The sequence below is a fragment of the Anabrus simplex genome, chromosome 3 (assembly GCF_040414725.1).
Source record: "Anabrus simplex isolate iqAnaSimp1 chromosome 3, ASM4041472v1, whole genome shotgun sequence".
In the NCBI taxonomy this organism is placed as follows: Eukaryota; Metazoa; Arthropoda; class Insecta; order Orthoptera; family Tettigoniidae; genus Anabrus; species Anabrus simplex.
The window spans coordinates 15,304,460-15,318,245 of NC_090267.1; the positions used below are offsets into that span (position 1 = coordinate 15,304,460).

At 38.6% G+C, this 13,786-nt stretch overlaps 1 protein-coding gene across 2 annotated transcripts in view; it reads right to left on the bottom strand.

Annotated features, from left to right (window-relative positions):
* The window catches only part of LOC136865928 (zinc finger protein 25), a 260,844-nt gene that overhangs the window by 72,796 nt on the left and 174,262 nt on the right, over positions 1-13,786 (bottom strand). The window contains exon 1 of one of the 2 annotated variants that reach the window (XM_067142477.2): positions 8,807-8,941. The exons of the other annotated variant lie outside the window; for it this stretch is intronic. The gene's annotated coding sequence lies outside the window, so the exon portion shown is untranslated. Of the gene's footprint in view, positions 1-8,806; positions 8,942-13,786 lie in introns of those variants that run through there. 2 annotated transcript variants of the gene reach the window in all.

A 13,786-nucleotide genomic window follows, 5' to 3' on the forward strand; every position in this document is an offset into this window, starting at 1 on the left:
TTTAACTTACCTTTTCAGTTGAATAATAATGACACCATACAAGCTTTAGGATTATTCTTAGTAGCAAACAGAATCAAACACATCCCAGGGAAGAGTAACATTACTAAAACACACCACTACATCAAGAGTAGCTTCAATTCTTGATCCATTAGGACTCATCAGCCCATTAATAATAACCTACAAAATGTTTCTCCGGAAATTGTGGTTACACAAACTTGACTGGGATCAAACATTACCTGAAGACTTAGCCACAGAATGGAAGATGCTTCAGAGCCATTTGAAACACACTGAAAACATTCAGCTGGATAGACATGTTTTAGGAACAGGTGTGTGTTTTAACATTCAAGTGTATGGTTTCTCAGACATCTCTCAAACAGCAAATGGAGCTTGCATCTACCTTTGATCTGTCAATCAGCAAGGGGAAATAAGTGTTAAGTTGTTGTGCTCAAAATCCAGAGTGGCTCCAGTCAAACAGCATACACTCCCTCTGCTTGAATTGCTTGCAGCTGCATTGTTGGCTCAATTAATTCAAAACTCTATTCTAATTTTAAATCTTGAAATGAATGAAACTCAATTGTAGATATACATTGTTTTATCACGGTTGGCTTCTCCTTTGTCACATGGATAAACATTTGTAGCCAAGTTTAAAAGCATTTGTAGCCAACAGGGTGGCAGAAATTCAGCTGTTACTTAATGTCAAAGATTGGCGCCATGTTTCAACTGATGAGCCCAGCCTAGCACACGGGGGCAAAACGCTGGCAACCAGGAATGAGTTAGCTGGAAAATTTATAATGTCCAATAACGGACCATTTATATTGGTATTATGTTTCATCTCATCAAAACCCTGCAGATCTGATTTCTCGAGGAGTTGAACTTCAAGAGTTACAACAGTCCACAGTGTGGTGGTCCAGGTCCATCATGGTTGTCAGAGCCTCAGCTCAACCTGTCCTTAGTCAACGATGAAAGTTGTCACACCAAATTGGTATAGTGAACAGTAGCAACATTACTTGTCACTAAAGCCAATGACATCATTGAAAGATTTTCTTCACTGACAAAACTACAGAGTTCTGGCATATTGCAGCAGATTCATTCACAACTCCAAACAGCCAAAAAATAAACAAATGGGACCCTTGTCAGTTCAAGAACTTCAGTCATCATTAATTTCATGCATTCACATAGCTCAGGTGGAGTCATCCAGTGAGGAAATCAAAGACTTGCAGAAGGAAGGCATTGTATCAAGGAAGAGTCAGCTGAAAAATCTCTGTCCATTCCTACACGATAATGTACTTAAAGTTGGTGGTAGATTGAAGAACATGCCACAATAAAACACCAAATTTTATTACCATCAAAACATCACCTGACAACTCTGTCAAACATCAACACTTACAACAGGCTCATGCAGGACCAAAATTGTTGTTAGCAAACCTTTGTCAACGTTATTGAATTCTGAATGGCAGAAACGTAGGCAGACAGCAAGTGCACAAATGCGTAACATGTTACATATAGAAAGGCGTAACTAGCCTTCAACTCATGGCTAAGTATCCTGAGCATAGAGTTCAACCAGTATATCCATTCAGTGTTTGTGGCACTGATTATGGAGGTCCAATTCTACTTTGCCCAATTAACAAGAGGAGCAATGTCCATATCAAGACATACATCACACTATTTCTTTGCTTCATGACAAAGGCTGTACATTTGGAATTAGTCAGCAGTCTTACCACAGATGCCTTCTTAGCCATACTTCACCTTTTCGTAACCAGAAGAGGAAAGCCCGCAGATATCTACAGTGACAATGCTACTATATTTATTGGAGCTGATACAGAATTAAAAGATCTTCACCAATTCATGACATCACAGCAGCATCAAGAGGAAGCTATAAGCAATCTGGCAAACAAGGGTATCAACTGGCACTACATTCCACCTCATTCACCCCATTTTGGAGGATTATGGGAATCTGGCATCAAGTCAGTCAAATATCATTTGCATCAAGTTGTCGGAAACTCATCATTAATATTTGAAGAGCTTAGTACTATGCTCACACATATTGAAACCTGTTTAAATTCTTGTCCACTTACAGTCCTATCCTCAGATCCTGCTGACCGTCAACCCTTAATTCCAGGTCATTTTCTTACCGGAAACAGTTTAAATTCCATTCCTGAATCCAATCTGACTCTTGTACCTAGCAATAAACTTTCAGCATGGAAACGGTTGCAGCAAATGGTACAACACTTTTGGACCAGATGGCAAAAGGAATACTTAACCCAACTACAAAACAGGCCAAAGTGGGCCTCCCAGCAACCCAGTATACACCTTGGAGCAGTGGCAGTTATCAAGGAGGACAATTTAACCCTGCTTCAGTGGAGACTAAGTGTGGTCAAGGAACTTCACTCAGGTTCCAATGGACTTGTGCGAAGAGACACCATAAAAACTGCTTATGCAAATTTCAAGAGAACAATAGTGAAAATGTGCCCCCTTCCCATCGAGTAGTGTTTTCTTAAAGGCAATATGGTTCCTTACAAAGTCAGTGAGTTAATTGGTGTATAAATTGCACTTGTATTTATTTTTGTACAGTCATCAATCAATCACTACTGATCTGCATTTAGAGCAGTCACCCAGGTGGCAGATTCCCTATCTGTTGTTTTCCTAGCATTTATTTAAATGATTGCAAACAAATTGGAAATTTATTGAATATCTCCCTTCGTAAGTCATTTAAGACGATGAACAATTCAAAAACTTTCACTGCGCAGGTGTGAACAAAACTGAACGCATCAACCTGCACACCAGTGTACAGTTATGTTTCAATTTCTCATTGAAGTTCATTTAAGTTCAACATTTTTGATGAATCAGAAAGAGATAAAACCAACTAGAATGAGGAACGTTCCGGACATGGTGCTGACAAAACCGGATGAACTCTAGAGATAAACTGATGATTTAGCATGATTGATCACAGAGCCATTTTAGTTGTACATAAAAATAAATGTGATATAGAAAGGAAGATTGTAAAAGTAGGACTATTAAGCAGTGTCACAGTTTTGATATGAGAGGCATGTAGGGGATTTTAAATAATTATAATCTATGGAAAATGGTAAAGGAAAAAAGGAATGGGTTTAAGTCAATTGTTGAGGAGTATGGAAAAAAAGTACCTTTAAAGGTGGTAAGGAATGATAAAGACCCAAAATATCTGAAAAATGAAATAGTCTAAGAATGTGGAAAGCTAGAAATAGGGTTAGGAAATGTGCAAGTAAGGGAAATTGAAGGAAACTCTAAAATTGATTTTAGCAAGAAAGTCAGCTAATGATAATATGATGGCAAGCATCATTTGCAGTCATACGCATTTTAGAAAGAAAAAAAAAATAGAAAGGTATGTATAGGCATTTTAAAGAAGAGTCAGATGCAAGAAATATTAAGTAAGAAGTATATAAAGATAGTTTGAACATAAGGATAATATCCAATTAGAAAGTGTGACTAACACTAGTGAAGTACAGAAATATATATATTACAATAAAGATGTATACAAAAAATGACAAGCTGAACGCTAGAAAAGCAGCTGGAATTTTTTTTTTGCTAGTGGCTTTACGTCGCACCGACACAGATAGGTCTTATGGCGACGATGGGACAGGAAAAGGCTAGGTCTGGAAAGAAAGCGGCCATGACCTTAAGTGCGGTACAGCCCCAGCATGTGCCTGGTGTGAAAATGGGAAACCACGGAAAACCAACTTCAGGACCGACAGTGGGGTTTGAGCCCACTATCTCCCGAATACTGGATACTGGCCGCACATAAGCATGGGAACTGGCTACAAAAGTATTCAATCAAGAAAAATAGCCAGGAACACAATCATCTGCACAACAAGGAGCAACTTCCAACTGCGACTCTTCAGTCTGGGAGGGGTTTGACAGAACTTAACCACAAGGTAGGGCAAAATTTCAATAAACTAATACAATCGTCATTAATGTTACACTGCATGAAAATGATCTTAAATACCAGTATATTTTTACTCCAGAAACAGGCAGATTATCCAGTTACAATTTAAGTTACTTATCTCCCCATTTAGTGAGGCTATGTTAACATTATTGTTTTTATGCTAATTCAGTTTATTGTGTGTCTGCCAGTTAAGTCTATGTAGATCATCATTTAACTAGGATATCCTCAATTCATACATTCAATCATATTATCAACAAAATCATGTACCCAAATTTTCAGGTAATTAGTTTTCTATTATTTAGTCTTAATTTGTACATACAATATAAGATGTAATATTGCTCAAAGAGAACATAACCTTACTCTTTAAAATATCATGTACATTCTCAGCAAGCTGGTATATCTACATAATTGTCTCTGCAGACTATAGAAGTACAATTTAAGTTAGTTCAAATCTCTTACTTATCACCCCTTCAAGTGAAGCTATGTTAAAATTATTGTCTTTTAATTCAGTTTATTGTGCATCTGCCAGTTAAATCTGTGTACATCATTAATCTAGGATATCTTCTATTCATAAAGTGTATATCATATTAACTAAGTACCCCAATTTTTTATAATAACAGAATGAAATTTAAATACATTGTTGAATTATTGTGGAGTAAGTATGCCTACAAAAGTAACAAACATCCGTAATAGAAATACGAGTATAAAGTATCTTTTGCTAAACCATCTATGTTTTTCTTGCGGCATATTGTATTTCCCCTGATGGAGTTTTGGTAGACCAATCAAGAACTCAGGCTATCCGTGTTTTCAAGCCCCACAAAAATGTTAAAGAGGTTGCTAGATACATCAGTTAAGGTAAACTTCTTTAGAAAATTCATCCCATTAATCGGGCTGCACCCCTGAATCTTCTTGGCAGGAAATGTGTCAAATTCAAATGGGGGTCCTCCTCAACAAGTTCTTTTCGAGGATCTCAAATTAGCCCTCTGCAATGCCCCTATCTTGGATATGTCGGATTTTTCTAGGAAGTCCATTGTAGAGAGCAACGTATCTTCATCTTCTGTCACTGTGGTTATTCTACAGGAATCTGAACTTGGAAGGCCGCCCATCGCCTATGAGTCTCGTACCTTGCCATGTCAAGAGGTCAGATATTCCATATATGAACTAGAGAGACTCGCCATACTCTTTGCCTTAGAAAAATTCCACCTTAATCTAGAGCATGTCAAGTTTCAAATAGAGACGGACAATCAGGCTCTAAGTTGGGTGATAGCTAGGGCTAACAGAATTTCAGGATTCAAGTTTGACATGCGACACATTCGGTGATCTGAGAATTCTGAACAATCCTTTTGGTGGCAGCACCCAGCACTCTTGTGTGCATTGCCTGCAGGGAAACCTAGCCGCACACTTGTGCGTTACAACATTCAAAACCAATTGGTATCAGTACGATGTTGTAAGTTCACAATTTACGTACACTAAACAATTTACACACTTCATTGATTATATTCTGATATTCAGTAGAGCTTATAGATTAATATGAATGCAATAAATAAATACTTATTTTAGGCATTACCGCTTCCCGCCATCTTGCCGATGAACTGTATTTTTAAACTCTTCTTCCTGCCCCCTGGTGGTCAAGCGCTAAATAAAAACAACTGAAGTACATGCTACGTGTCGTGCACAAGCATTGCAGTCCAGTCTAGCGCCAAGAAAACATCAAATAAGCTCAGAGATAAATAAAATACGAACCTGCACAATTGTGCGTACACGGTCTGAAAGGGTTAAAATGGGTGAAGCTATCTACTAAAATAATGGGCAACAGTTAGTGAAAACAAATTCCTAATTTATTCAAAATATCTCCAAACAGTAAGGCATTAAAAAAATATGCAGAACCAAATCCTGAACTCAATAACTCTCAATTTCACTGCGTTTAGTAAATGTCCAGAGTTCTTTACTGGAATCAAGATGAAAGTTACATCTAAATTCTTGGCTTTAACATACGTGGAAGGATAGCATACATCGAAGTGAACTTGTATTTTATTTTGCGTCAAACACACGAGTAGCTAATTTCATATCTGCAAAACATTGTGGTTAAATCCCAGCCAATCTCTACATGAATATTTAGGGGATTACTAATAACTAAACTCTAATATTTGGTTAAATGAATTGCATTAAGTGACATATTATGCACAACCCGTTATCTTAAAATCACATATAGAATCCTTCACGTGGATTTCAATCAATCACGGACACAAGTTATTTAACACAAATTTTATCATCATATAATACATAATGCACTCACAATACCTGAAAACATAATGTCAGTCTCACATACAGACCCAAGTACACAACAATGACACTCGGCAATCAAACACTCCTTGCTTGTCATGCATACCAACTATGATTAAGACTGATATGAACCTACAATATACAATTCCTGGGTCTCGAACACCGAAAACATTCCCTCATGATGTCTCTCTTTCGACGGGATCATGTTCACTACACTCCCCAACTTACTAAATGATGATGTGGACAATTACTACGCATAAGCTTACATTTATAACAATCCTTGGGATTTTAATTATAGCCTCGCCAGATATTACACTAGTCCTGATGGTAGGAGATCACACACGCTTCCTACTATCATTAATACATTCAATAATGCTATCCTACACATACCAATGACCATGGCCATGCAAGCCATCTCTATAACTTGAAGAACTCCATATCACTATCATTTTCCCAAGGCCTGTCAATACATTAATTTATCCATATCGAAGATTTCGATGCATTCTGCTACATTCAGTATTACAATCTTATTCCTTAGATTATTGTAGCATTGAATAAAGATTCTATCCACATCTATCTGTAACATTCTACTTAGTACGATCACCTCTCACTGTGTTAATTACTCCTTCAACGATGTCACCTATTTACTGAATTTCTATCTCACTGCTAGGTTTATTTCTTGATGACATAAATTTAATAATTATCAGCACACCTGACAATCAAACATTTTCCGAGTTAACTTCACTCTTTGAAATTCACTTGCCGATTCTCCTATCGCTTAATATCAAAAACTGACAACATGGACATAACAACGAAATTTTTCTCTAACATACAGAGAAATTAAACACACTTCCATGCATATGATCATTTATTTCAAAAGCATGCATATTACTCGATTACACTAGATCTGACATTACATCTGAGGCTTGTCTGTGAGTTCATTAATCAAACTTTCTCTCACTGAAACAAAATTGTGAACAATAATCTTCCCTCATTTACATTTATTTCTGAAATGACATGTATCTTTATGCATCCCCTACAAACAGAAAAACTTTGTGCTCCTCCTCTGAAGTTGCTAGCCTTGATCTGCAGTATTTATTTAGAATTTTCGTACAACAGTTACTGTCGTCACAAACTTGTATGTTAAAGTGCCCAACATAATGTAAAACAAAAGCTAAAGGTTTCCACTAATTCAATACTATTAGTTGTAACCTTAAAAAGTTACATACCGAGCTCGATAGCTGCAGTCACTTAAGTGCGGCCAGTATCCAGTATTTGGGAGATAGTAGGTTCGAACCCCACTGTCGGCAGCCCTGAAAATGGTTTTCCGTCGTTTCCCATTTTCACAACAAGCAAATGCTGGGGCTGTACCTTAATTAAGGCCACGGCCGCTTCCTTCCCACTCCTAGCCCTCCTCTGTCCCATCGTCGCCATAAGACCTATCTGTGTCGGTGCGACATAAAACAACAGGCAAAAAAAGTTACATATAACTTATTTGTTAAAACTAGTTTCAGTCTTACTGGAGACCATTCAAAACCAAATCACATAGCGCAACAGCCCCAAAGGGTCATGGCCTAACAAGCGACTGCTGCTCAGCCCGAAGGCCTGCAGATTGCGAGGTGTTGTGTGGTCAGCAAAACGGATCCTCTTGGCTGCTATTCTTGGCTTTCTAGACCGGGGACGATATCTCACGTTCAGATAGCTTCTCAATTTTAATCATGTACAATGAGTAGACCTCGAACCAGCCCTCAGATGCAAGTAAAAATCCCTGACCTGGCCAGGAATTGAACCCGGGGCAACCAGGTAAGTGGCAAGCACGCTACCCCTACGCCGTGGGGCCAGCTACTAAAGACCATCATCAGTCCAAATTAATAAACTTTAAGGCAAGACATGAATTATAGATAAAATTTATGAAGCAAGCATGTGTTGCTGAAATTCAGTGCAAGATAAGTAGGCTTAAGATTTACATGTCAAACATTCATCACAATCATATGTCCTGTGCAAGCTCTCCGCCTTCCTCCAATTTGAAGAATGCACCGCACCTTTACTTCTCTTGCACTGAATTTCAGGGTTATAAATATTTGGCTTACTTTTTAACATTTTCTAGTTCTGATTTAGCTTCTTCTAGCTTACTTTGCATGATGCCTCCTGTTACTTGCTGCTGCTGATGATGATGCTTGTTGTTTACAGGGGCCTAACATCTAAGGTTATTTTCCCCCTCGTGTTACTAACACATCTGGGCGGACTCTGTATATAGTGAACCCACTAAACTCAATACTACTCAAACGAGTGCTCCTTATTAGTATTATTTGGCAGGAGAAAGAAAGCTGCTATCAGAAACAGTTATTTTGAAACTGTTTCACGCAAATAACAGTTTAGTCCACCTCTACTCCCTATATTGACACTATTGAGGAATACATGGAAAAGAAGACTTAGCCCACCCAACAATCTATGAATTATCTAACTGATTTATATATATTGCCATTAAGAACAATCCTAGAATAATATTTAATGCAGACAGCCTAATGTAGGCTGAGAATAGAAATATTTCACTTCTTTTCCTATTAGAATAACAGAAAAATAAAAATCAACAAATCTTACCGTATTTGATTTCTTACGACTTACTGAACGCTATGTTTTTGTTCTCTACTGAGATATCAAAACCAAATGATCGAGACTGAAACCTTTTCCTTTTCCACAATATGTTTGAGGCAATGGACGCATTATAAAAAGAAATAAATCACAATTCCTTAATGAAAAAATCCTAGAGAAATAACACAATTTCAAATTAAATCTGTACAGTAATTACAAATGCCAAGTACGCACCATACAACACAATTTAAAACGAACGCTTGAAACAACAGTTCGACCACTTCGAAACGAAATCTGATATTGTGATTACGGTTCTTTAAACATTTACTTAAATATTTCAGTGTTCTTTGTCTACATGAATAAATTCTCGGTATAATTCATTTATCTTCAGCTAACTTGTATAATTCAGAGATAAGTCTAAAACAATTACCTTGGTGTTAATATAAGGAGTGATCTTCATTGGGGTAACTTATTCATATTAACAAATTTATTAAGAAAGGTTACAGATCTCTTCACTCGGTTATGAGAGTATTTAGGGGTTGTAGTAAGCACGTAAATAAGAGGGCGGATGAGTCTCTGGTAAGACCACAGTTAGAGTAGGCTATGGCTACATTGTATGGGACCCTCACCAGGAATACTTGATATGAGAACTGGAAAAATTTAGAAGAAAAAGCATGGTTTATTCTGGGTGATTTCCGACAAAGGTGTAATGTTATGAAAATGTTGCAAACTTTGGGCTGGGAACACTTGGGAGTAAAGGGAAGAGATGCTTGACTATGTGGTATGTGATAAAGATGTTGATTCCCATAAGGAACCTGAAATATTTGTTCTGAATGAGTAGTCTTTATCATCTGATGGCCAGGCAGACATCAATTTTTGAAAATGAGACAAAGTCTCTCATAGTGCATTGGCACTGACGGTGGCTACAAGTAGCCTATGCAGTGGCTTCCATGATATGTACTAGCCATGCGTCTTGGTAGCTGTGCTATTTACCAACTGATGAGCCCAACTTAGCACACTGGGGTGAAACGATGGCAACCAGGAGTGAGTTAGCTGGGAAATTTATAACCGGAATATACAACAACGGACCAACTATATTGGTATGTGGTATGTTTCGAGCTGTCACTGGAGATTTGGCGTGGAATGACATATGTAGACCAATAACCTTGAGTGGAGCTTTTACAAGTAGATTTAATTTACCGTGCTATGTGGTGAGACTGTTCATCTTGTCACATGCTAAAGAACTATCAGTAGAATAACACACATGGTATTGCCTGCCTATTGTAAGAGGTGACTAAAAGGGATGCCAGGAACTTGGGAGCGTGGTTTGGTATACATAGGGCCCTAAGCTGATTTGGCAAAGCTCTAGAGGCTACTCCACAATGTTAGTAACACATGGCAACACTGTGTGGCGCACACGAAGTGACTGTACTTTGTTTAATACTTAGGTTTCCACTAGCACTGAGGAAAGTAGTGCTAAGTGGAATAGCACTGCTGCCAACTGTTGCTTGTTGGTTCGAAATGGCTATACTTTTTTCTTTGCCCTGCAGACAGTATGCACCACAGCAGTAGAAAAGAGTATCTCGAAGGAAGTGTAGCCCCTAAGGGGCCACTGTTCTCATGACAGAGATTGGCCTGGATGTGCAAAGATAGGTTACAACTACTAAAGTACCTTTTTTTCTTTCCGTGCAGACAGTATGCGCCGCTACGATAGGAAAGAGCCTCTCAAAGGTAGTGTGGCCTGTTTGTACAAGTATACTTTAAAACTAATAAATGTCCTTTATTTCTTGCTGTAAGCCTTGATATTAAAGGAGGATTTGAGAAAGTGTAAGATTACCATCTGACTCCATGAAACTTTCAAACTTCGTAGGCCCCTTTAGTCTTTCTTTTTTATTTTGCCATGGTTGGTAACGTCAGCCAATGCCCGTGATTCTTGTCAGAAGCAATGGATAATGGCACCTAGACAGCTACTTTAGGTTACAAAAGTAAATATACTTCTAGGGGCGGTTGGGTTGATCCCTGGCAAGTGTATGGAACACGTCTCTCTTCCATAATCATTTTTAAGTAAGAATAGCAGCATTTAAAGTAACATATTTTGTAATAATCCTTGCGGAGTGGACTCTAAATTTGTACCACTGAGACCTGACATTGCTTCCACTTACTGATGTCAGTGTCCTCATTTTCATGTGTCATATCCAACCTATCTTGTTCAACTCTTTTCTTTTGTAACCCTGACGGTATTAGGTTTGCGAAACTTACAGAGTCTCATTTTTTTTGTTAGGATCTTTACGTCGCACCGACACAGATAGGTCTTATGGCGACGATGGGATAGGAAAGGCCTAGGAGGTGGAAGGAATTGGCTGTGGCCTTAATTAAGGTACAGCCCCAGCATTTGCCTGGTGTGAAAATGGGAAACCATGGAAAACCATCTTCAGAGCTGCCGATAATGGGACTCGAACCTACTATCTCCTAGATGCAAGCTCACGGCCACATGGCCAACTCGCCTGGTAAGAGTCTCATTTTCATGCCCTTTGTAGCCTATGTTTTTCTTTGGCTGATACGTCAATTTCTTCCTATGGGCCGATGACCTTACATGTTAGGCTCCTTTAAACAACAAAATAGGGGATTGTTGCCCAATTGTACTTCGACTTAAAGCAGTAATCAAAACCACCACCACCACTTCAAAGAACCAATCCGTACTCAATGTTGGTGGCTCCATGGAGGTAACCTTCCAGCCACCAGAAATAACTTCCATTTCTGTGCCTTAATAATGATGTTATTTGCTTTACATCCCACTAACTACTCTTTTACGGTTTTTGGGGACATTTCTGTGCCTTCATAATGGACATTTCTCCTTTCAAAGTAGGTGGTAGGAGATGTTGAATGCACAAACATTGATCTTTGAGATCTACAAATTGGCAATTCAAGGACGATTGCTTTTGCTAACAGTTTGAATCTTGAAGTAAGAATGCCAGAGCCATTCTCCACAACTCTATGTGCAGACGATAATTATAAATCTGTTCTTGCAGTGTTAGACTTCACCTAGATAAAGGTTTCAAAAGATCTAATCATGTAGTGGTGTGGCCAGTTCATTTCATTTTGTTCATTGCTGCCTTAAGAAAAAATAACCAAAACATATTTCCATAGGTTCTGACATATAGATTTTAATATATTTAACAGTGTGATGGTGGAGTTTGAAGAGAAAGTACAGCTGGGCAACGCTAATCAAAGGGAAAAAGGAATAGGTCCAACACTTCGAGAATGAAGGTATTGGCAAAAGAGAGAGAAGGGGCCCGGGGGGGGGGGGGTGAAAATGGAGAAAAAAAAAATGCTAGACCTCGCAAATCTAACACAGTTGGAGTTAGAAAAGAACAAGAGTTGACGAAGTGAAGTGAAACTGGAAAGATGAACGTGAGCAGTATGACATAAGTAACTGGTCCCGTGGTCACCAACTCACTCTACCAAGTTGAGAACACATCTTACGACAGACAGGGATACCAAAATGCTGGTTACTAGAGCAAACGCCGGAAAAGCCATACATCTAATTTTTTTATCTGATTTTGACATGCTCTATTGGTGGAAAAATATCTAATTCCTTCATGGGAACTTAGAATTTCCATTCGGGATTGCTAGGCGGGCATTAGTTCCATTGTGGAGTATTATCTCCCGTATGCAGTTATCAGACTGTGCCTCATAAATAGGCTTCTGATAAGTTCACCTGCATGCACCCCAGCATCAGTGGGTAGGGTCTGACACATCCCACTCTGAAGAGTCTAGTGTCGGACCTGCTGGTTAATAGAGCAAACGCCGGAAAAGCCATACATCTAATTTTTGATCTGATCTTGAACGTTTACCAAATGAATCACTCACAAAATTAACACAAGTATCGGTTTCAGATTCTTCTGCACACAGAGCTACAAAGCATACAGGTTTACACGGGCCCATTGTTTAACACCTGCTGATCCAGCCACAAGAGTGAGAAATTGTGAGTGGTATCTTGCATCATTGAATGTTTGTTCATTCAACCCACAGCTGGTTTCTTCTTAATGGTCATGTGAACTGTCATAACTCTCGTATTGGTGTACAGAAAATCCTAATGGCCTTTATGAAGTCCCTCGTTCTGAAGGATGATAGTTCTAGCATCTTTTATGAGATAAGATTTCATGTAAGATTATATATACACGCTTGAAGCAGGCTGGCCGCATGCGACGTACATTGGACTAAGGCAGCTGCTGTAGTGCAGAGGACAAGAATAGAATGCCCGGTCTGGGTTTATAAGATAAACCCTGTATACATCCTTCCACATAGGATTGGCATAGGAAGGGCATCCGACCAAAAACAGGCTCCAGTCCACATGCTAAAGAGTTTACACCCGCAACCTCACAAGGATGTGGCAAAAGCAGAAGCAGAAGAACAGGCAAATTCCATTGCATTCTTCAATCTTACCTGTAGTATCCCGTACTTCTTCATAATTCTGGAAACAGAACAGTGAAAGCTGTTTTTATTTAGCAGTAGTAACCGAGAGAAATGGGGTGGTCTAGGGAGCAGTGATAGGGGTACAGGGATCCAGAAGTCAAGTAGAGATGACGTAAAAATGTTAGTGTTGAACTGTAGGAGTACTGCAAAGGAAGGAATAGAATTAACAATTTAATAGATATATGCTTACCAGATGTAATATTAGTTGAGTCATGGCTGAGATATGATATAATGGGTGCAGAAATTTTCTCACAGAACTGCAATGTGTATTGTAGAGATAGGATAGGAATGGTAGGAAGGGAATATTAATTCTGGTGAAAGAAGAATTTGTAAGCTACAAAAATATTTAAGATGACAAACATGAAATTCTAGGTATAAGGCTCCTGTCTAAAGATAATAGGCAACTTGATGTCTTTGGAGTGTACAGACCAGGAAAGGGTAGTGCTGACGCTGGTTCAGAATTATTTGATAAGGAAATCAGCTGTTTGGGAAAGAATATGGAAAAGAATGTGA